Genomic DNA, 25,827 nt, shown 5'->3' with positions numbered 1-25,827 from the left:
GGCGCACACTTTGGGAACCACTGGCCTAGAGATTACAATTTCTGTAAAACTGAGTCCTAGGTTTGAATCCTGAAGGAGATATTATTTTCTTTCATTATTACAATAACTTGTCATCGTAATCAAAAATAGTTTAAAGTCCATTTTATGCTCAAATATATTAATTGGAACTGGATTTATAATGTCAATTGGACTCCGACCCATTGTGTAATGTGCCTCCATCGGGACTTGATCCTGGCACTCTTTGGTTATAAGATAACGTGGTAAACCACACCTGGGAGGCCCGCCGTGGTGAACGTGTCGTTATAAGAAATATGCAATATAAAGCAAAAATGTGAATTTATTCTTGAGAATGTTAAAAAACAACAAGAAAAACCAGAATATTTGAGTCGCTAATAATATTCTGCATATTACATATAATTGTGATGGCCGGTTGCGAGTTTTCCTTCATTAATTGCCATTCATAATCGTCAACATTGCGATTAACTAAAAGTAACAAAAAAGCGGTACAAAATTTGAAAAATAAAATATACATAGAATAAAAATAAATGGCAATTAATGAAGGAAAACTCACAAATGAACTGAAAAGAAAGGTAATAACAAGTTGATATTTACTACCTACTTTTGGGCTTTTTGAAGTTGTCATTTTTGGCGCCAATTTACCTGTCTATTTAGCATGGTTTGTGGCTATTATAAACGCGCTCCCTACTGATAACACGAACTGAGACAGGTATTTTCACACTTTGTTTATTTCTAAGTCAGTGTCTTCATGACACTTGTACAAACCACCAACGTCGTTTTGCGATAATGCAGGGTGCAAGTTTAGAGGTGCATAATTTTCGAAAGAAAAGTGGCACGCGTCCTATTTTTCCTATTACATCTCGAGGCATTGGTGCACACATGGGGGAGCTGACGAGGCTACAACTCTCCCGAAACTTTGAGAGAAACAAAATTTTGAAATGAAATCTGTAAAGAACTCGGGGAAAAAAACAAATTGGTAAGTGCAACCCCCACACCCCCTAAAATGACCCTAGATACCATTTCTCTCTTTGAACAACTTTAAAAAGGAATCCCAAAAGTGGTAATTACCAAATATTTTATATTGTCTCTCTCCACCTCCCCTCCGAAAGAAAATCCTGCGTACGTTTGTGTCTGGAGGAGAGTTACAAATCACTCGCGTAATGTACAGTGCTGCTTGCGATGGAATACTGCTAGAATTTAAATTTGAAAATAATTTCTTCAATGTTAAAGTCGTCATCATTATTACTATTATTAATATGATTTTGTAACGTCCTATTATTGTTATCATTACGTCCCTGCCTAAATTCGCAGCCAGAAATACGATTGATTGATTGAGTTATTGTTTTAAGTCCACTTTATGCACAGTAAGGCTAATGGGTACTGGACCTACAGTTTAAAGTGGGGTCCGAACCACTATGTGCCTCCACCGGGTATCGAACCCGGGACCCCTTAATTACAAGGCAACGACGCTACCACTGCGCCATCGAGGAGGCCCAGAAATACGAATAAAACGCGATCTTCTATCTTCAGGAAAGCAACGTCTTGACAAGGCACAAGGCGGTCCTAAGACCAGCACAAAGCTTGAATGGAGACAATACAACAAGCTTGTTCAACAAATGTTGGCGCGAAGGTTGCGGACAACCAAAGGCGGCACTGCGTCCCAAATACTCTCTGAACTGCCTGTCATAAAATATTCCTGCGAGAGGACAGTCGTCACCTGTCGAACCTGACAAATTGCAAGGAGCGGTCTTTCTTGCTTTAAGGGAACAAGGGAAAGATGGAGAAGATAAAGGGAAGGAAATGACAATCAAATGGTAGAGAAGACTTATCCCTGGGTTGTACCCCTGCTGTTTGAGAGCACAGTTTCTGAAAGGCAATACGCAAATATGGTTAAATTTTCCCTTCCCCAGTAAATCTTTGTTTCCGATTCATTTTGTTCATTCTGCTAGATTTTGCTTCTATCCAGGGTGCCAAGTACCAGAACAGTCCAATGACCTCGGTGCCCTCGAGCAAGGAATAACTTGAGTGAGGAGGCAGGAGGGCTTTGGGGGAGGGAGGCGGGGCAGATGCAAGAGGACGAAGAAAATGTAGCAGTTTACTTACATGATGACTCGTGAAAGTAAAATTGTTATTGCTTGCTTGAAAGAATGAATCGTTGTACTGATTTTTGCATGTCTCAGCAGAGAGGAATTTTCAAAAACATCTCTCCTCTGAAAGTGCTAAGCAGATTTCGTAAATTCTGAAAAATGAATATGTGTAAGATTTCATCTGTAGGTTTGTTTGTTTGATTTGTTGTCTTCACTTTATGCACAGAAAGGCTAATCAGGACTGGACCTACAGTTTAAAGTGGGATCCGAACCACTGTGCCATTATCTCCACCGGATATCGAACCCGGGACCCCTTGATTACAAGGCGACGACCTTACCACTACACCATCGGCGAGGCTCTTTCACCTGTAGGTTTGGAAGAATCCTCATGATGGTTGCATTTGTAGCTGTGTTGAAAATAAATGTAGTAGTTTTGTCTTTCCGGAAACTTAATATCAAATATCTTGACAGACAATAATGCAATCCACAGGAGGATTCTCCAGAATAGCTAAATAGGAAAAATCCTGCACAGAATAATTTATCAGATGTCAAGAAATCAGCTTAGCACTTCCACAGTAGTTTCGATAAAAAAGAAGAAGTTGTCATTGAGACAGGCAGAAAGTAAAATACATTAAGAAAACTGTAAAGTAATAGTTTAATAGTAGTACTTTCATAAATTGATTTGCTTCCTGAAAATTCTTGAACTCTAATGTTTATTTGACCTCCAGTATTCACATATATATTATATACACTTCGTAGTAGTTTTATATACCAATGCACTATATATGTAGCAATATTATAATGTAATATAATGTACATATAAACATTATATATATATATATGTGTGTGGGGGGGGTGGGGGTGTGTGTGTGTGCATCACGCAGAGTTGTTTAACTCTTTACTGTTGGGTAATATTTGCATAGGAACAAATTTTAGATTTGGCCCCCCCCGAACTGATCAACCTAGCTACGTCCCTGGAAGGAAGTAGCACACGCCGCTACGAAGGCTGTTAACTGCAGTCGCTTTTTCCCCTCCACGCAGTCCTGATCTCTCTCAAGTGTTCATTGGTGGAGCAGTCTCGCGTCACTACTTGTGCAGAGACTTGTTTTCGTTCGCCTCCTACAGAGATAGATGGGACAGAGTATAGAAGTAAGTATCTCCTAATTTTCAAATTCTTACTCATAGAGGCACCACTGTGTTTGTGCTCCAACAGCTAGACATAGCACTAAAGTATCTAAATATGCGTTATTCTCAAAACTGTCTTGTTACATCACGTATGGACTGAATCCCTCAAATGATTAAATTGGTGAACGAACACCGTAGGAATTCGAATTCAGGTCCTCTGGTGTCGTAGCGAGCTGCGCTAACCGCTCCACCACGTACGTCGGCCAAGGATATTTTAGTATATTGAATACCTTCTATTAATTAATACCCTGTTGAAGAGTGTAATGTGCATTGCAACCTTCTGCTGGCATTAAAGCCCCATGGAGAAAGAACCTCCTTCCACGTTTGTGTCAGGGCATTGCTCACCGCTGTCGTGAACACAGCTCCAACAAGTCTTTCCTGCATTTCTCGAACTTCCAACTCGGCGACGGAGTCGACTTGTGCATTGTAAACGTTCTAATTTCGTTGTTACTAATTTTACGGCAGTGTGAGTAACGTGAAATTAAGTCATATCAGAAATAGACGGAACGCATGCTCCCGAAATAGAATTAGAAAGAGACAGCGTCGAAGAAAAGCATTGATCGACAAGGAGGTCAAGCCATATGAATAAGCAACAAACATGCATGTGGTAATTTTATGTAATGTAAATATCAGAAATGTTGGAACAGCGTTGGAGTGAAACAAATAAGAACTGTTGCCAACTCATTTCACTTCTCACGTACAGTGTGTCAAGGAGTTGGAATTTGTACTGATGAAAATTAGTTCTCTTAGGTGATTTATCAGTTTACTTTTTGTAAAAAGAAATGATGACGTTCCTTATTTTTTTGTTATATTATATTATAATTTAGGCCTCTTGAAAACAGAAAAATCTAATTCTTATTTGCCATTAGAGTTGGTAACTGTGCTTCTCTTGTGATAGTAGAAAGCTTCGGTAAAAGTTTCATAGATCGGAGACACATTTCTTCAATTTTACTCAAGAAACTACTTACTGAAATGAGTTTTTCCAAGGTTTACGACGTTCATCGAGGTATTTTCTTCCTAAAACGTCACCGTAGAATGCAGCAAAACAATAAATAATCAGTTTTGATGTAATAATATTGCCTTTTGTGAAGATCGAGAACATTATGCCGTCGTTTCCATTATGTACCTGCATATGGATCTAGCGTTGGGAGTCACGCGATCTCGCTATTGGAATCAGGGTTTCCAAACGCACGCTTTTTTTCGTGAAACGTGCACACTTTTTTTTTTCGAGAAAATGTCATGTCATGGATGTGACTTTAGGTTATTATCGGGCGTAGAAGATCCCTTCGATTATTGTATAAGGAATTCAACAAACAAAATCCCAAGGCGAGGAAAATTTCCTGGAGCAGAAAATCCAGAAAAACCGATGTTGTCCGGATATGCGTGATTGAACGTACTGAGGACATTTGTCGATGATGAAGCACATATTTAGGGGTGAAATGAGTGCTAATGGAACCTAACCTAACCTCGTAGGCATACCTCGTTCCCGTGAATGATTACTGACAGAAAGTGTAAAAAAATTAAAAAAAAAAAAAAAAAAAAAAAAAAACTTACCCTACGGATGCCGGAGCGCCGGCTGCGGGCAAGAAGGATGTGTCATGGAATAAATACGTGAAATATGTTGTGAAGGTAAGTTAATCTCTTAATTTTTACTAACGTTACCTAAACTAACCAAACCTACCCTAACCTGGCTAACTTTGCATGTTTCGTGACTTGAAAGTTTAATTTCAAAAACCCAATAATTCGTAGAACATAGATATTTTCAGGCACGATAGACTTGGAAACACTGATATTCGAAAACAAAAGAAGCGTTATCATTCGCAAAGCAGGCGATATCGCACTGTGACGTGCTTTCCGTAGCATTCAGGAAAGTGGCTTATCTTAGCAGAAAATGTGTTTGTTCTCGTGAAAAAGCATAATGGCACCTTCTACCATGTTCCACAATACATGATTGGTAAGTACTAACCACGAGAAACACAAAATATCCGATTTAAGTGTGTCTCCGATCCATGAAACTGTTACCGAAAGCTTCTAATAGAGATGGGTGAGTGGAAGTGGATTTGCTGATATATCAACTTTATCTGTACATCATACATCAGAGTAAGCAATTTCTACGCATTATCATCATTATTTTGCACTAACGTATGCTCCACTCCAGGACTACATAGCAGAATTGTTATTATTATATAAGAAAACTGTGCTCCCCTGTGCTTTGGACCACGCCATCAAGGCATATAGGGGATGTGGAGTTAGCCCCCCCTTTCTTGATCACGGCCGAAGGTAGTGGTGATGTGATCAGCATCATGCCCCTGACCGCCTTTACCCCGAAGAGCAGACCTTAATTCCGAACAGCAAGAATTAGCTACGTTTAACTGTATTTCTAAAGACCATATGGGTAGCAAAACTTACAAAAAGGAACGAAGTTTATAATCTTTCCCTTCTAGGCTTCCTCAGTCACAGAATCCTCTTTAAATGCACTAAAATAATCGAATGTAGTGCGATTATATTCGTAACATCCCTGGCTATTTTGCATTAGAAGCTTCAGAACGAGTTATGCATATGAAATCTTCCTATTACACGGTGTCCCACGAACGGCGCAACTGGGAATTAAGAGTGGCGTTACTTAGTAACCGAAACCTGTACATACATAAGTCATACACCAAATGTTAGCCCTGTCCAAGTAGATATTTTTAAACATAGAAACAACGAACGGGGTGCAGTGTTGTTCATGCAGTGTTGCCAAATGTAAGTGAAAGTGTAAATTTATTTTTCCACAAAGCATGGAAAATTGCATGTCAAACATTCGTACGGAAATTTGGACGTCAATTTCCACGTTGGGTAGGTGGACTATCTCGCCATCTATAGTTAAGAGAAGAAAACCGATCGTTTTCGCGTATAGCCAATCCTGAAATGCCTCGTAAAGGCGTACCGGTCCAAATGGGTGTTTTAAAAAAAATTATGAGGTACAGTGGCAACACTGTTGATGTTTGAAGGCAACAAAAGGTGTGTTTAGTGATGGTCTATGACATGGAAATACTGGAAACAGGAAAAAAAGAAAATGAAAATTTAGTGATGGTCTATGACATGGAAATACTGGAAACAGGAAAAAAAGAAAATTTTCATTTTCTTTTTTTCCTGTTTCCAGTATTTCCATGTCATAGACCATCACTAAACACACCTTTTGTTGCCTTCAAACATCAACAGTGTTGCCACTGTACCTCATATTTTTTTTTAAAACACCCATTTGGACCGGTACGCCTTTACGAGGCATTTCAGGATTGGCTATACGCGAAAACGATCGGTTTTCTTCTCTTAACTATAGATGGCGAGATAGTCCACCTACCCAACGTGGAAATTGACGTCCAAATTTCCGTACGAATGTTTGACATGCAATTTTCCATGCTTTGTGGAAAAATAAATTTACACTTTCACTTACATTTGGCAACACTGCATGAACAACACTGCACCCCGTTCGTTGTTTCTATGTTTAAAAATATCTACTTGGACAGGGCTAACATTTGGTGTATGACTTATGTATGTACAGGTTTCGGTTACAAAGTAACGCCACTCTTATTTCCCAGTTGCACCGTTCGTGGGACACCCTGTACTTAAAGCGTTCCTCAGCGAGTCCTTGCCGTCATCTGGACCCTACCTATTAGCTTTCCCGCTTGTTCACGCTTTCTACCACTGGTAGGCAGGATAGCTAGACATCTTGGTCTGTAGATTTTGCGAAAACAATATGATTTTAACAGTTTCAATAGTACGAGTAACCTTGTAACCAAGGAGTCCCGGGTTCGGTACACGGTGAAGGTACATAGTGATTCGTATCCCACTTAAAAACTGTAGGTCCAGTCCGATTAGATTATTTGTACACAAAGTTGACTTTCAAAAAAACTCAAACAGCAAAATCCTACTTCGATTCCTGCAATAGACGCCAGTTCAATAAAGGCGATTCTATTATATTTTATTCTAGAATAGAACCTTATTGCGAAAGGGTTGCTTATAGTACACAAGACTGTAAAACAAAAGGTCTAAATATTAAATATAAATGCAAAAATGTATTTTCTGTGGTTGGTTATTCATTCATTCACTTCGACACATACACATTAGTATTTAACAGTAACTAAAGGAATTAAATCATGTGTTATTATCAATTATAAACTAATCATGATTGGAACAACAATACATGGGAATCCAATGAACTTAACTTGAAGGTCAGTTGCATTGCTAAATTAGCTTTTTTCGACCTATAGAAAGTTGAAAGTTGAAATTGCTTTTTAATTAAAAGACATTTCACGTTTGACTTTCAAGCAGGAACCATTTTATGCTTTGAGTTTCGCTACATAATGAATATTATCTGCTAGCGACAGCTTGATCAACTTGGTGATATACTGTTAGCACGACTTTATAACGCCACGTATTTGTCTCCTGACTCAGTAGCGGCGATTGGGTTCCAAAACTAGGATGGCAAAGACACTTTACTTTACCATGGTAGATAAGATTTAGCATAGCGAGGTAGCAAAACTGGCAAATATAAGGAGGCAAATTCCCCTCTCGCCCCTCCTAATCTCCACCGCTGATCAAGTGCAAAATACGCTAACAACACTAAACTCTACCTGCCTAACCTACTCACATGTTTAATTCTGATATTAGATGCATACGTGAGACGTAGACGAAAGCATGATCCTTAGCATTTTTCTTAACATTTATACCATGATCAAAATGTTACCGTCTAAAGTGAAAGATTTTATGGCATTTCAGATGCCATTGCATATTCATTGCATTTCTCAAGGATAGGACCGGTTCTATTTCCGAAGCAAATTTCGTAGCGTATCCAATCAAAAGCGGCCTTTAGGTCACGAGTACAGTTGTAATGACGGCCGAGTGAGGCAATGTGTCACTTCATACGCTTAAACGCCGTTAACTATTCTACAGAGAGGAATAACGTTTCCTATTAAAAGGTAATTAGGTTCAAATCAATGGCGCTCCTTAAATACACACTTTATAGCGTTTACTGAACACGTATTGAAGGATATTTTAGCTTTTTCAATTGTAAACAACGCAAACTCACCATAGATGGTGTACCTCGCGTGTCTTTAGTGCTGTATATATTATACATAGCAAAAGCTTACCGAAATGTTACATGAAATGCTTCCGTGTAAAGTACTATCTACTATACGATTTTTGGAAACATTTATGTAGCATTTACTCTAGCAAAAATGTTGCAGGTCAGGTTTGGTGCTGTTAACATATTCAAGTTGCTATAGCTGTTGATAGCTGTTTGTATGATGAATAGAGCCCGGAAGTTTGGCAAAATGCCTCTTTTTATCTACTGCATATATTGATAAAATTTTTCCGGATATACGTTTCTTATGTTGTTTCGAATGTTTTGGAAGCCTTTTCATTTTGCCTATTTTGCCTATTTGGGACCCCACTGCCTTTTTTTAATTATAATGCCTTTTTTTGCCTTTTTCAATGAAATATGACAATTTTTTTAAAAAAAAATGTGTATATAAATTATTTTTCTCCCAAAAAACGTTGTTGGCATTTATTTTTCTTCCGTTTATTATGTGAATAATTTTCGCCTTATTTAAGTAAGATTGAACTCACGCACGTTTCAACATTGCTGAAGGAGAAAAGTGTGAGAAAAAAGTATTTCATGCTGAGTTAGGATATTGCCTTTCGGTTAACATTTCTTGTGCATGATTGACTGCTCAAGTGGACAGGTTGATTTCGAACACAAAGAAGATATTTCTGAAATCTCCCTCTCAAACCCGAAAATTTCAGGAAGTTGGGATTGATCTTAGTTTACCTCCACAACCAGTCTTGACGAGATGGGCAGCTATATATTATGTTAACAACCTTCAAAAAATCAGTGAGGTGATCGATGCTCTTCCAGAAAATGAAGCGGCTTCAATTCGTGAAAGATCATTTTCTATTATGAAAAACATTCTCTCTGACAGACGACTAGCAATGAATGTTGAGAACTTAAAAAGCACCATGTAGTTATGTGCAATCAAGACGGAAAAAATTGAAATGCTCTTCCCAATTAAGATTTTTAACATTTTGCCAGAAATTATGGATAAAAGTAAGCGACTTCCAAATGTGCCATTTTTAGGTTTATTTTGCCTTTTTTTTATTTTTAGTGCCTATTTTCCACATTATAAATGCCTTTTTGCCTGCCTATTTTAACGAAAATAAATGCCTGAACTTCCGGGCTCTAATGATGAATAAAGGAATTATCGACCAAGACAGTACATGGTCTTTAATAAAAATCCTATGATTCAACATTTTAGGCCGGCCCTCGCCGGGGAGTGGTTAACATATCGCGCTATGACGCCAGGGGTCCCGGGTTCGAATCCCTGCCTGGGCATGGATGTTTTGGAGTGTCTATTCATCAATTTCTTCATATCATTACTCATCCCTATCTTCGCAATTAGCCAAAACTGGCACAAAAGCGAAGTAAATTAAAGCAAATAAAAAAATCAACATTTCAAAAAGTATAAATGTATATTGGTATTCTACATATCCCTCTGTCCATTGGAGCTACAACGCCAGGGGTGCCGGGTTCAAACCCCGGCTTACGTATGGATATTTGTAAGAGTCCATTCATCGATTTCATCCTATCATCACTCATCCCCATCTTGGCAGATTAGCCAAAAGTTGCACAAAAAGCGAAGTAAAATAAAGTAAATCAATCAATCAATCTGTCAATTGGTACACTCACATACACAGTGAACCTGTTACATCTATCGTTTTTCTACTGCCAATAAAAGAAAACAACACATTGAGAAAATAGAACATTACTTACAGTGGCAATCGTTGCGAACTGTCAAATGCAATATCAGGGTATAGCAACACACTTCACAAAATCATTTTCCCTACTGTTCCCCTGAACCGTTGCTACCTCAGTTGCAGAACTTCCCACACAATGGAAATATGAGAGTAAATATTTGCGCAAGAGGTTGAATAGCTGTTAGAGAGCACGTAATGCGGTTAGTTAATGTTTCTATCGATCACACTATCTGAATTCGAATTTAATTTTCCTTACGATACATAGAAACACAATTCATTGCCTTGAGGATGGCGCAGTTCTCTTAGAAAAGTTTGTATTTATACGGAGCATTAACTTCGAAAATATGTAACTTCCAAAGAGCATATTTATTGCACACATAATCACTCACATTCTAAATTTTCGACAAAACTAAATGTACTCGTATTGGCGTAGCAACATATCGTGATGCCCTGGTCGGCCCTAGGCTCCATCCGTTCATTGAATTGAAATCTCAACGTATATCGATACAAAACTTTCAAACATACGTCAGGAAAATTATGATCAAATAATAATAAAAATACTGATTAAAATGATATTTAATCATTTCACTTACACTAAAAATGTATTTCTCTGCTTTCTCTGTAACTGAATACACTCACGAGTTCCGAATTGTCCAGAGATGAGCCGATTCTCTCTATGGACAATATTGCCAGTAATGACACTCGTTCTTTTGACGTGGTTGTTACGAGGCACTGGCTTACACAGAGGTGGAGCTGAGGAAGCTACAACCCGCTCCGATTTTTTGAGCAAATGAACATTTTTTTTAAAAAAAAAACAGTGATGAACAAGGGAAAAACCAGTGGTAAATTCAAACTCGCATTAAAATGACACCCGATTGCATTTTTTTAGAGTAACCAGTTTTTAATATAAGAAATATCGTATCATGAATGTCGCCCCCAGTAAGAAGCTATACACTATCCACCTGTACAATTGCAGCCTCTCCAGAAAGAAATCCTGCATACACCAGGATTCCGAGGTAAGCTTTTATTATCTCCAATCTGAAAAAGCTTTTTCCATTCTTCTATTCTCAGTGCTCATTGTTGCGTAGTGCAAGCAGAAGCGCTCACTCCTAAATTTCATTAATCATAACACGAACAACCACCACAAATTCGATAAGATGATTTTTTATATTCCTAGCTTATTTCTATTGGCGTGGCTTTTATAATCAGACAACTACAGATCGGTTTATTTAAAATAATAAATATTTCACGCATTCGTTCAAATTGTAGCATTTAACTAGAATTTTAAGGCAGATAAAAACAAAATGTTTTAGTTTTATTGCCCACAAAGAGCCTTTTCCATCAATTTTTCTCACTTCTATTCCTCACAATATTTTTGGACAAGCCCCATGGGATGCGAGGCTCCGGGATGTAGCCCACTTCATTCAACTTTTGCTAATCCTATGGCCAGCCGCACACCGGATCTGACAGGACGCGACACGAAGCAAGGCAACACGACGAGTCACAAAGCGACACAACGAGTCATTTTGTTAGTTAGCTGAAATCCAGGTACGCAATAGGTCTAGGTATGCCTGTGATAATTAGGAAGCGGGTTAACGGTACATGCAATTCACAGCTGAATCAATGCATCAATGTAGGCTATGTGTACATTTAATGTATCATTTTATATGTTATGAATCGAGTCAGTTTGTGTTACCTTTAATTATTGCTTACGTCACTAACGTGGCCATTACACTTTGAACTGCACCTGTGGCGTATTCTCTCATGTTAACTGGTTTACCTCCAGTAAACCAACTTTTTTTCTATATAATAAATATTTTCAATAAATGAGAATTGTTGCGGTAAACCAGGTCAAATTTGAGGAATGCGCCACTGAACTGCACAATTTCCGACAACGTAAGCACAAGATTAGTCCTACAAATCACAATAAACATTATTCTCCTGTTAAATAAGATAATTATCGGTGGTTAGAGGTTAGCATCAGCATTAGCAATCATCTACGTTCATAGATTCTTAAATGTCGTACCTCGCACAAGTGGAACACAAACTTTTTATACACCAACATTAATCCAGTCATCCAGATTTTATGTCTCAGCGATCGCCTTTGTCAGAATACAATCACGTTTAATTTGCAATTAAATAAAAATATTTCCACCATGATACTGTCCCCCGGTTCGGAAATTTTTGCTTTAAGTGTTTTCGGTCTCTAATTAGATACCTGTGACTGAATTGAATGGATGCACGCATGGGCAGATCGTTTTGTCGCAAGCCGCTCCTTGCGATACCAAATTCCCCAGACATTCACTATTTTGTCGCAAACCGTCGCAACGTGACTCGAGTCAAATGTTTCGACCAATGTGCGGCCGGTCATAAGAGCCCCATGTTAAACGTTCTCAAGTCAGTTTGCAACAAAAATGACTCGTCGCGTCGTGTCGGATCCGGTGTGGTGCTGGCCTATGTGTACTCGTATGTACAAAATTTATTTCCTTAAAAATTCCTGAATATTTTTGACAATACATTGCTAATAATTTGACCAGTATCAAAGTCAATCTCTGGGCGTAATGAATTGCATGCAACTATTTATTCTTCATGTAATGCATAAGAGTAACTTGGCGTGGACAGGAGTGACGTTTGTCCCCAAAATTTTCAGGTTTATTAAAATTAAGAAGTACTTTTGTTAACCTCCTGGGACCTAAGGAGCAAAGTAATCAATACTAATATTTGTGATTTCGTAAATGTCACAGTTATTTAACAAATAATCCTGGACGCTCTTTTTATGACTTGGAAAACTTTTCGAGTCTGCCCCCCCCCCCCCGCCCAAAGTTAAGCTACAAATTCGATTCTGCCTCCTCAAATGTAGGCCCCAAATCACTCCCATGATGTAATGGTATCTACAATTATGTTAAAATGTGTAACTATAACTCAGTTGCTTTTTCAAGTAACGAAAAACGTTGCTTTTGTAATAACTTTTCTTTTGTTTTAACATGAAAGGAAAACTAAAAATAACTTTAAACCTTTTTAATTCTCTGGTCCAAATATTAACATCAGTTTTAACTTGAACATTGCGGGCGGAATGTGTAACCAAACAACGGAAATTTAGTTTTAATGCCTGTGCACGAAAATGCATGAAATCCTTTTTTATAGTAAAATAAATATATATTTATGTTTCAGGATATGTATTAACAACCTGCAATTTCACTCTCCATAACAGGCAACACTTTTTCAAGAGGAATAATGTAAATCTGTGCCATATGGCTGAATGAATTATGTCAAATTTCGTTTTTTTAGAGCTCGTATCGCTGGAACGGGGCTTCAACGAACAAAACTTTACAAGGAGAACTTGTTAGTTTTCAGATCCTCTGTACGAGGTAAATGTTTGTCGGTTTTGTACGTATGTATGTTTAAAAACAACACCCTTGCTGGTACATTCACATGTGAGCCCTCCTATCTGTCATACATATAATATTGTTTTAAATGTTCAGCATATTCTTATCTAATGTGTCAATTTAAAAATCTCAACTGTTTATCCTCCATGTTGGGAAATGATGAGAGTGATTTTACCAATGTTTTTAGGATTTGAGAAGTACAGGCCTTTTGCACTGTATCTGAGGAAGTTTATAATACCTTACTTTTTTAATGTGTTGTGTGTATGTCCTTTCCCTTTACAGCCTTGCGCTTTTAATTCTTATTAAAGAACTCTTTACACCTATTCTTCAATTCTAAGGTCAGGAATTAGACAAGGGAATTTTCCCTGTATATTCTGAATGGTGCAAAATGACCATGTGTACCGACGCAGAAATTTTAATTCACTCACTCACTCACATTCACCGTTTTCGTTGCCATTCGCCTGAAAAGACACAACACAACTCATGCTCATTCTTCATCGAGTTTTTTTCGAATGTGCTAACGTGGCTGCGAGTCTCGAATATCTGCTGACAGCATTCTAAGGCCAGTGTGTGCAGAAATATTCGAGAAAACCGCTGCCACGACGAAATTCATGCACACCATTAACCACATCCACTGGCTTCACGTTGAAAGAAGGCTGCAATTTCTGCCTGTTGGAGCAAAAAGGAATATTTAAAATTAGATTAACAAACACATTTTTATCAACTGAAAAGAACATTTGCATACTACAAATGAATGTGAGTCGGTCAATCAAGTACCGTGATGAACTTCTTAAACTATTGGGTTGGTGCGAATGAAATGTCCGGCCCAGGTGCGTCATTGCCAAAGACCAAAAAAATCAAAACTACAATACCTGGTTAATTAAAATAGTCGCCGTCTGCAGCCACACACTTTTGTCATCGCTCAGCCAACAATTGGATTCCATGGCGAAAGAAGTCTGGAGTCTGCGACGCAAAGATCTCCTCAACGGCATGTTGCACCGCCCGATCAACAGCAAAGGTCTTCCCTGTTAGGAAGTGATCGAGATGCCGGAAGTGATGGTAGTCAGTGAGAGGGAGGTCGGGAAAATATGCTGGATGAGGAAGGGTTTCATATTGCAACTCATGGAGAGCCTGCACCGTCCTTTGCGCGACATGTGGGCGAGCATTGTCGTGCAACACGAGGACACCATGTCTGTGGACCATTGCTGGATGCTTGTGGAGAAGTTTGTGGTGCATTTCATGGAGTTCAGCACTGTAACAATTTGAATTGATGGTTTCACCTCGCTTGAGAAAGACATGATGGATCACACCCACCATAGACCACCATACCAGCAACAACACCTTCCGTGGGTAGAGAGGTGGTTTCGGAAACCGCCCTGGACGTTGATCACGATTCAATTGTTGTCCTGATCGTTTATGATTGTCATAGCAGATCCATTTTTCATCTGAAGTGACAATCCGATGCAGGAAACCATCCAGGTTATTCCTTACACTCAGAATACTGCACACCTCCAGACGGCGAGTCTTGTTGACCGGTGTCAAATCATGTGGTACCCATGAGTCCAACTTTTTCACTTTACTGATCGCAGGGAGCCGCCAAACGACAGTGGTATGGTGTATGCCTAACTCGTCTGCAATGGCACGAACACTTTTCCTAGGGTCCGCTTCCACGGGGTTCCTGAGGAGCTCATCCGAACATGATGTTGTTCGATGGCCACTGGGTTCATTTTGCAATGCTGTGTCACCGGAACGCAATTTGACAAACCGGCGGCGAATGGTGCGTTCATTTACCATTCCTAGCCCAAATGCACTGTTAGTGTCTTTGGCGGCTTGCTGAGCAGAATGTCCAAGTTTGAATTCGTAAAGACAAATCACTCGCAATTGTGTGTTCTGCATGGTGCACTTTGAGATGACCCTGTTCAGCAACACACCGCCTCCTGACAGTCTGGGTGCTCCAGCCTGTTTGCTGGACGTATACAGAGTTTATGACGTTAGACCTGTGACCTCAGTCAATCCCTGTGTTGTGTGGTTGAGCTGAGTTTCCGACCAGACGTCAAAGCGGACATTTCATTCGCACCAACCCAATATAAAGAGAAAGTCAACGTAACAGTGAAAAAAATGGTTCCTTACAGTTACTTATTTCAAAACACGGTGGCATTCGTGGAAACTGACACCCAATCCGGAAAAGCAACTTTGCACTATGTATTGACTTTTGTTTTTACCATTACTTTGCTTGTCTGTTCAAAAGGAACACAAATTATAGTAATCTTGAGGTATTTTTCATTTTTCCATTACGTCGACAATTTACTCCTAAGTGCGTACATAAAAGTGGCACACATACATATAGACACAAGACTTCAAGAAAGCGTAACTGCAAACTTTCAACTTATGCAATATCTATCAGTACATGTATGTACTTGTAAAAAAAACGCGCCAAAGATCATATTCGCAGTATTATGCAACTTACTACCACAAGAGCTAGTTATCATAATCGAGGATATTTAATGTCCGTAGAGAGAGGTCAAGGCGATATTGTGGAAATTTTACAAACATGTGCAATGGCAAGATAACTAAGAGCTATTTGAACTTGGAGAATCCATTATCGATAATGCCAAAGAAAATGGACACTTCTATTTTTGCATTTGACCCACATGTTTCCATGTATAGATGTGAATAACTGTGTACCCATCCTTGAAAAGCCACGTAGCCAACACAGCCGAATTCAATTGTGTAGAAACAATGCCACAAACAGCGGCAACACCAAAGGAGAGCTAGGGTGAGCAGCGGCGGCCAAAAAACCAGCTGTTACTACTCTCATGCTCACCCACTGTTTAAGAAAAATATTTGGATTATTTGAAATGATACAGGTAGGCCTACTAGGTATTTTGAATTTCTAGGAGAATTTGTAAACTAAACTTAGAAATGACGGTGTGTCTTTAGTTTTGGACGTTCATTCTTTAATAAAGGTTGAAAAGGTACTTACGACATATGATTTTACACATATCCATAACAGTTCTTGTAAGGTAAGTCATATTACTGATTTGAATTCGAAAACGTGCAATATTTGGATCGCTTCAAAAAAAGGTGTTTTTGAAATAACTTTGGTAATTGCACAGAAACGTTCAACACTTTTCGTTGCTGCAAATTTGCGTCATACCTCTAAAGCATTGTTGCTAAGCTACGTATGTAACAATATAATAGTATTTGTAATTGCTAACCGAGAATCGAAGTGAGAATTGAAATTAATCATTATTATTGAAGAATACACGTATAAAGGAAATATAAGTATTTTTTGATTTAATTAAAATAGTAAGAAATATTGAAGTTTTTGGTTAATTTTACTGGATTCCTTGATCAAAGATTAAATGCAATAAAAATTAAACGCAGAAATGTTCTAAATATCTTTATCTTTGAAGATTATAGCAATTATACGTACCATGGTAATTGTATATAAATGTTGACCAAAGTCCATTTCTCCTGTTTAAATGTTACCAGTTTCATAGACTTTAACTTATTCAAGCTAAAAACTTCAATACATCAATAAATAACAGGAGCATAGGCTACCTACCATTTATTTGTTTTTCATTACAATGTGATTACTAATTTAAAGAAACTTCTGCAGTTAGACGCCACAAGAAGTCATATTCAATATACTTCCAAATCCCGTGCAAATATGTATACATGTGCACGCTTTTCTTGTTTACAAGAGGGTCGCATATGTCGACTTGTCCCCTGCACCGCTCTCTGGACAGACTCATGTGGCATCTGAGCGGCTAACGACACCAACGACGGAATTAGTTAATTTTAAAAATTCCCGTATTTGGACAAGTGAAAATCTCAAGTGATGCGAACATAAATTAAGAGTGTTTGAAATCATAATCCTTAAGAAAATATTTGGACCTAAAAGGGATGAGGAGACTGTTGAGTGGAGAAGGTTACTTAATGTAGAATCAGCACAATTTCTATTCCTGTCCAGATATTATTAGAATAATTAAATCAAGAAGACTTAGGTGGGCAAGCCATATAACCAGAATGGGAGAGGAAAGAAAAATTTACAGGATTTCTGTTGGGAAACCTAGTGGTAAGAGACCTGTAGGATTTGATTTAGTTTATTTTACTTCGCGTTTTGTGCCTCTTGGCTACTTTGCGAAGATGGAGATGAGTGATGAAATGATGAAATTGATGAAAGGACATTCACAAACAACCAAGCCCGACCGGGATTCGAACCCGGGACCCTTGGCGTCGCAGCGCGATATGCTAACCACTTGGCCACAGGGTCGGGCGAGACCTGTAGGAAGACCAAGCTGAAGATGGAGGGATAACGTTGAGTTGGACCTAAAGGAAATCGGTAAGAATGGAAAAGATTGGATTGATCTTGCCCAGGATAGGGACAGATGGAAGGCCTATACCGCTGCAGCCATAAACCTTCGGGTTTAAGAAGGCTATAGAGTTAGTTAGTTGAAACAAAACGACCTCTTCGGGCCTACCCAAATACCATGCGACCTGCCCCTATAATATAACTAGTGCATTTCTTCATTCACCTGGATGTAGTAATGGAATTTGCTAGAGGTGTTGTCCTACGCTAGGTCCATAGAATGTGTATATTTTTGCACTGCCTTGTTTTGAAATTTGTTTCTTTGCTCGAACATTTGGTTAGTTTCTGTTATATTAGTTTTATCATTATGACGACATTGAATTAAATAATGAGGTTAATCTGAGTATATCAGTGATTTGTTTAATATAGAAGAAGAGAATTTTCTGATGATTGTCAATCTAAATATCAATTTGGCATTGATTTAAACATATGCGTCTTTACCAGTTAATTATTGAGAAGACAGAGTTATTATACTACGTCAGTAATATACTTATTGAAAATTACTAAAAGGACTTTACCATCTGTTTCTGTGGATTTAATTTAAAATATTTTGCGCATGAATACGAAATTGTTCACATCTTGTCCAAAATTTTGAGGCAAAATATCTTGCACAAATCATTGCAAAAGTCGTCTTTCCAATCTATGAAATACAGACTTCAGTAAAATAAAGTTTATTTTTATATATTTTGAAATTACATCTCTCCTCGATGTTGTTGATTTTCTTGGATTATTTACATAAATAAAATGTATACGTACTTTAAAGTTAGACTCAAAATATTTGATGTATTCAAAAGTAAGTCATGTTACGTATAAGAACACAGAATATCACTTAATCTAATCTGCAGACCAAAAATGGAGAATTGTACAGTAAAGATTATGAAATAGAGCACAATCGTGTGATATACACTGCCTGAATATTAGAGGCAGTAAGTTACACAACATGTGCGCGAAAGGCGAAAACCAATAATAAAAGATAGAAACTGATGTTTATTTGTTTAACATTTAACGTCTATAACAAGAAGAATGAACCTATTTGTATTACACATACGCTGTGTTATTTTCGCCAATAATCGTTATGTCGAAAAGGTGAATATTGTAATCAATGTTAAAATGTTAGGAAATTCCGATTGTACGAAATATTTTTTACTATCTTAGGGAGCACTCTACCAAGAATGGAATCCATTAGAAAGGAATCATACGTATTACAAAAGCCCGCTTACCATTACAAGCAGCTGAAATCCTTTTCAGTATTGGCGACAACACAACTAACAGCGGTATTGATCATGGAATGAAACGGTAGGAAACAGCAACACATACCGTTATCTAATTTCCGGTTTCTGTAGTGTACATCTCTGCTTCCGGATGTTTGCACTTGCGCGAAAACGCTTCGTCGATGTATGCCTATAAAACATATAAAATAATTTCGCCTTCAGCAGAGATGGCAGCTTCGAACTTGTGTTGGTGCAGGTAGATGTCTGTTTAAAGCCCCACAACTCCGTCAGTCTCTACCATCTGTGAGAGCCTCTTTTTTTTTCAGTTTGCAGAGGCATGCAAGGTCACTTGCACCTTACGACCTTGTGCCGGAGAACCAACTGCTATCGATTAAATATATCGATTACGGATATATTCGACATGAATGTCAATTGCATTATGTACACGATCCACACTTACGACATGAACTTTGAACCTTCGTTTTGAGTCTGCAAAGATTTAACATAATCCCAATTAGCATATTTTTTGCAAAAAAAAGCAAACAAAGAACTAGATTAAATTACGGAAGTAAAAAAAGAGACTGCAGCTATGCAATTGCATCGTTAGCGGTATATAGCTATCCCGTATAGCGACAGCAACACTCATCGAGCAATAGGACATCTGCGAAGGGCATAAGCCGACTAATTCTTGCTTTCCGCGGTAACCTAAGCCTACTATCTAACCGGGGAGGGTGGGTGCAACTTTGGCCAGGGTCGTACGTAAACGGCGACAGCTCGAGTGCATCTACTCCCCATACGACCTAGGAATTAGTAGGCTCGTGGCATTAGAGGGAGTAGAAGCTACGGGACCTAAAAGTGTACGGCCACATTTATTCACTTTATGGCATATATGCTTTTCGGGAGTTATGCTACAGTTTTACTTCATATAAGAACGATCATTTCCCCCATTTAGCGGAAAGCTAACTCAGTAACTCTTGTTTACTAGGTTATATACCGCGTTTGTTACAACCTGTCCCGGTTCCCGCGCTAGTTGGTCGCTGGCTTTTCTCCGTGCTGGGGAAAGTCAAAGCCAGGCAGCCAATTAAAATGCGCAACGTCTCAACAGCGTCTACGTAAGCGCCTCTCTTCTGGCTTCCATTCGCTCCTCGCTGCCCAGCAGACGATTTCTTCCTCGTTTCTCATTGGCACCGAAACTGTCGAGCGATCGCTAGCGCGGGAAACGGGACAGGTTCTAACAAACGCGGTATAGTAGTAGCTGCTACATTTACCTTTAGTCCTGCAAAAGAAAACAAAAAAAAACTGCTAATTATATTCCGAATATGCGGAAGATCCTGATATTTGATATGGAAATTAAATAGATTTTGAGAGCAGCAAACGCAGCCCTATAGGGGGAAATAAACTACAAGGGCAGAAGGTAGGGTACCCTGGAATGTAGATTTGTCATCAAAATGACGACTCATTCTACTCAAAACTACTCATTAAGAAAATCCATGGTTTGTGGAATTTGTTTTACTGCCTTATCGCGAAGATGGGGTCTCCCCGATGGCGCAGTGGTTGTCGCCTTGTAATCAAGGGGTCCCGAGTTCGATACCCGGTGGAGGCACTTTAAACTGTAGGTCCAGTCTCGATTAGCCTTACTGTGCATAAAGTGGACACAAAACACCAAATCAATCAATCAATCGCGAATGTGGGGATGAGTTATGATATGATGAAATTGATGAATGGAGATTCACACACATCCCTGCCCAATCCGGAATACCAACCTGCGTCCCCTGGTGTCGTAGCGCGATGTACTAACCACTTTGACACGGATACCAGCATGTACTATATGTACAGATATTAGTATTATGGGATTGTACTACATCTGTCGATATATGGAGACTAAGATGAATATCTTGTTGATTTCGACGGGTATACTGATAGCTCTATCGATATGCATGTGAATTTTCGACTTCCCGAATACGTATCAACTACATATTAAGAACTAGAAGGTACGAATTGTTAGGAAATGTTTAGGTTCCGTATTTCACGGTTAACACAAACTGTACATACATATGTAATTAGCAATAATTAAAGTCCGATTAAATTACTGTAGATAATATCCTTTATAATGAAGGTTTCCAGGGTTCGAATCCTGCTTCAGGCGCTTGTGCTTTTGATAACACTTTAACCTGCAGGTGCAATCCCAATTAGCATATGTATGCAAGAAAAACTAACAAAGAACTAGAATAAATTACGGAAGTAAAGGAAAGGAAAGACTAGCTACGCAGTGGCATGGTTAGCGGTAGATATCCCTCGTATAGCGACAGCAATACTCATCGAGCAATAGGACATCCGCGAAGGGCATAAGTGTTGAAGAGCCGACTAATTCTTGCTTTCCGTGGTAACCCTGGCCTACTTCCACACCAGTGAGGGAGGGTGGAACTTCGGTTAGGTCGTCCGTAAACGGGAGACAGTTCGAATGCTTCTCCCCATACGATCTGGGAATTAGTAGGCTCGTAGCATTAGAGGGAGTAGAAGCTACAGGACCTAAAAGTGTGCGGCCACAATTATTCACTTTATGACACATATGCTTTTCGAGTGTTATGCTACAGATTTATAGTTAGATGCCTGTTGTTGATACTTGTGTCCTGGTTAAATACAACAGTGAAAGCAATAGTCGTAAGTCAATGTAAAATATTGCGATATCAGGAGAACATTTCCATCCGTGAACTCTCATGTTATTTCACAAACAAAACCGGCTTTAGTGCAAGAAAGAGTAGACACAAATATCAACTGTAAAACAAAAGCCTCTTCCTTTACATTGGAAGTCACTGGCGTGTACGCCGAAATCGAAGAAACTTCAGTGAAGGGAATTAAAAACTAAATTAATATGGTTACTTTATTTGAAAGTAGAACCAAAATTCTGCACCTTAGAATGGTGTTCATTCAATCGAAATGTCTGTGTAGTTGAGTAGCTACAGTACCTTGATTGTTGAAGGTTCAACGTAAGCATTGTTATGTTCTAACATTATTTTCATTACTGGTATCTGTAGTTGATATCAATTGTTAAATGACCAATATTTTTTATTTCAAGTTAGGCATCAACCGGGGAGTTCAAAATTAAAAAAATATATATATATATATATATATATATATGAGACTATATTCACATGGTACAGATGTTCTTACCATTGTTCTAAATAATGCCCATTAATAGCTCGCTCAAGGGGGGGTTCAACGGGTCCAAACACACCTTAGGTTCAGTAAAATTGCCAGATTACCTGTTCTATTCGCTATGCGCAGAGACTTGTTCAAAAAAAAAAACCTTCAGACCTATTTTGTTCTCATAAATTACAATCGTATAGAACGGCATACGGATGTGAAAGAAATTAATTCCACACACCAGATGTGACTGCAAAGCAAATGTCTGCAATTTCCTGAAAGTTTCGGAATTTCTCTGGAAAATGCTCAGACAGCTCCTGACATTTCACAAATTCTATAATGTCACATATAATTTCTGCCCGAAGCAGCTGCTTGTAAACTTATAGCACGAATCTCGTATTATAATTTCATTAGAAGTTCCCGATATGGTTTGTTACCATTCAAGAATTAAGTATTCCTCAGGTTCTATTTTCTTTCATAATTTAAAATTTCCGAACTGTTTGATAATCCCGAAAGTCGATAAATCATTTTCCAAACTCTAGATGGGAATGGGAAACTTGTCCCTATTGGAGATTGTAACTGCATCTGGGTTAGCTTCAGCTATTAGTACTTCTACTCTCTCTGGGTTGAGTGGGTGTGGATTTAGAAAAAAAAATAATTGGTGAAGAATATGATGGTGCTAATGTAATGGGTGGTATGGTAGAATTAAGGGGATGAGATAGATAGATAATTTCAGAGAAGTGTCGAAAAGCAATTTTGTGCATTGTTTAGCACATTTTTTTAACCCTGGTTATTGCCCATTTCTGTGGAATTTATGCGATAGAGACTGTCAAATCAGTTACAATTTCTCCCTTTGAGTCTTCTCAAAAATTGGGTCCCGGGTTCGAAACCTGGAAAGGGGATGGGCGTTTGTGGGTGTCCATTCATCAATTTCCTCATGTCATCACACATCCCGATCTTCGGAAATTAGCCAAAAGTGGCACAAGAAAAATAATGCAAATAAATCAATGAATCTTCTCAAAGTAATTTGGTTGTAAAAATGCAGTGCAAGATGGCTAGAGAAGGTCTGTAACGTTCTCAAGTTGTTTGACAGAAAAGTATCAATATTCAGTAGGGTGACTTGTGAAATCGTATATACTAATAGAAACTTTGCTGTTGTCCATTTTTGGACCATTTTGTAGTAGAAATGAAACCAAGTTTCTCTGAACATGGCCTGGTTGATATTTGTTACATTTTCAAATCTGAATGAAAAATGTAGCAAACAGTAATTGAAAAGACATGTCTAGGGTCTGCATTGTAGGCAGTAGAAAATTGTGACAAACTCTTGTACTCAAATATCCACAAATTGTTGGTGATCTTGGCAACACTGCCAGTTTCATCTTCAACACCCGGGAGGATGTGTTTAACATTAAGAAGGTTGAAATAATGTCCTCGCAATTTAACGGGAGATCCTCGAATAATGGACCCTGCACTGTTAAGTGTGCATTCATACGAATATTAAAATAACACCGATGATGTTATTTTCAATTTTGTAGGAAGGAGGAAAAGACTAATTGTAATTCTCTTTTAAAGATAAGCTAGGATTAGCTTTTTAAAAACATTTCTGCTCATTTTATGTAGAAAGTTAGAAGTTCGTAGATAGACTTAATTTAATAAATGTGTGACCTTTCATGTGGTGGCAGAGTGAATTTTGATAGCTAGATCAGAGACAATCCCGGAATGGTATCATTTATCCCGGTGTCCCGAATAGTTTCTTCGGGATGCACAAATGTCCTGGGATCGGGTGGGAAAGAAGAAATTATTAAGATTATACTTTCCTGAACTTTATTTATATTTTAAAATTTTACGTAAAATTGGACGTAATTTTAAGATACTCATTTTACAAAACCATGTAACTCTGCATTGAACCATTCCCTCTCCATAATACAAGAGTTAACGAGATACAACGGTACTGTATTATTGACTTCACGATGGCGCCACCGTCTGCTAGCAGTGTTGAATTTCAGTTACGATTCTCTTCCATTGTATAGTAACCTGCTTACTATAAAGAGTCAGTGCTTGGGTGCCTACCTGTTCAGTCCGCAGTTTTCAAATAAAGTTCTCACACATACATACATACAACTTTATCTGATCCAGCCCCCCCCCCCCCCCCGCTCCTTAATAAACTACCGGTCAGTAGTTTCCCGGATTTTCACTTATGAAATATAGGAACCCTAATTGAACCAAAAGTTAACCCCCCCCTTACGTGAGCTATATATACGCCCATGCACTCAAGTATAATAGCCATTAGCCATTCATTAAATAACAATGAATTTGATACCTGTCAACAACAATTAATCACGTTTTATAATTTTTTAAGCTAATCTCAAGGAACCAAAGCTGTTAGATCAAAGCTTAGTTTTGTCTAAGCAAAGTGAACTCATTAAATTAAATAGGTACACCACGTGTTCCATGGTTTTTACATGAGCTCAAATTTGAGACCCATATTCCCGTAAGTAGTTGAAAGGTGCACTACCCAATTGTTTCTTTTATATATATAATTGAATCGGTCATTCGGGAAACCCCTTATCTCCAAATGAGAATACAAAAAAAACAAAAACATTCTTTGTCACGTAAAGTTGTTAAATTATCAAAATTTCATTAAGATGAAATAGTGTGGTGGTATTTTAGATTACAGATCAAGAAGGTTACTCAAGTAAACTAGACTTAACCAGTTATCAAAAATTTCATCTCGACAGAAATTTGGCAGAATACGTTACATTTCATCAGAGTGACTAGAAGGAAGTTGTAGTTATAACACATGCTGCATCATAAACATACAAATTGACAGAATTGTGATAATAGTATAATAAGCAATAAAGAGGTTGAAAATATATTGTTTTATAATTTTCTAACACTTCTAATATCTTCACACAAACATTTCGGAGAAAATATTGATTGTTTTTTTTATTATTATTATAGAGTAAACTCCATGGAAAAATTAGTCGTATTGTCAGTTTGTAAAGATATAGATCGAAAATTTTATTACTCCCTTGCTCGCAAAGTGTTTCGAATCACACATAATTCGTTCAATTTAGGACGTTCAAATTTCGCTAATTAATTAAATTTCTCTTTCAGCTAGATATATGTTGAGAGGAAGAGCTTTGGACTCAATGTAAATTTGTAAACTCTACATTGTATGACTTCTGACAATTTATATATACAGTGTGTCCGTAAAATAATAGTGGGGTTTTAAACAGTCATAGTTTTGGAACAAAGTATGGTAGAAAGATGAACGATACGTCAAAGCAAAGAGAAACTCTCCAAGTTTCTTACCTGTTCAATAGTCTTCGATGTGTGAACCCTTAGTTTCCCTGCAGACCTCAAGACGATATTCAGTCTCTTCCCATACAAGACAGAGAACATCCGTCGTCATAGACGAAACAGCTTCAGTGATCCTTGCTTTTAAATGGTCCACATTTCGAACTTGACAGGAAAACACTTGTGTTATAACATAGCCCGGCAAATAGAAATCCATGGGTGTAAGATGGTCTGGAGGCCGTGGGGGCCAGGCAATCCACCCTCCTCGTCCGATCCATTGCTGAGGAAATGTTTCGTTAAGAAAATCCCGCACGATTGTGTAAATA

General features: G+C 38.2%; 1 protein-coding gene across 1 annotated transcript in view; it reads right to left on the bottom strand.

The window, feature by feature from the left end:
- LOC146003583 (glycine receptor subunit alpha-2-like) overlaps nt 1–10,168 on the bottom strand; it is a 39,352-nt gene extending 29,184 nt beyond the window's left edge. Inside the window, exon 1 of the mRNA XM_083141886.1 lies at nt 10,102–10,168. The gene's annotated coding sequence lies outside the window, so the exon portion shown is untranslated. The remainder of the gene's footprint in view (nt 1–10,101) is intronic.
- Between the last annotated feature and the right edge of the window lie 15,659 nt (nt 10,169–25,827).

The sequence above is a fragment of the Lepisma saccharinum genome, chromosome 20 (assembly GCF_977018435.1).
Source record: "Lepisma saccharinum chromosome 20, izLepSacc3.1, whole genome shotgun sequence".
Lineage (NCBI taxonomy): Eukaryota > Metazoa > Arthropoda > Insecta > Zygentoma > Lepismatidae > Lepisma > Lepisma saccharinum.
The sequence above is the reverse complement of the archived record's forward strand: the minus strand, read 5'-3'. Positions and strand labels throughout refer to the sequence as shown.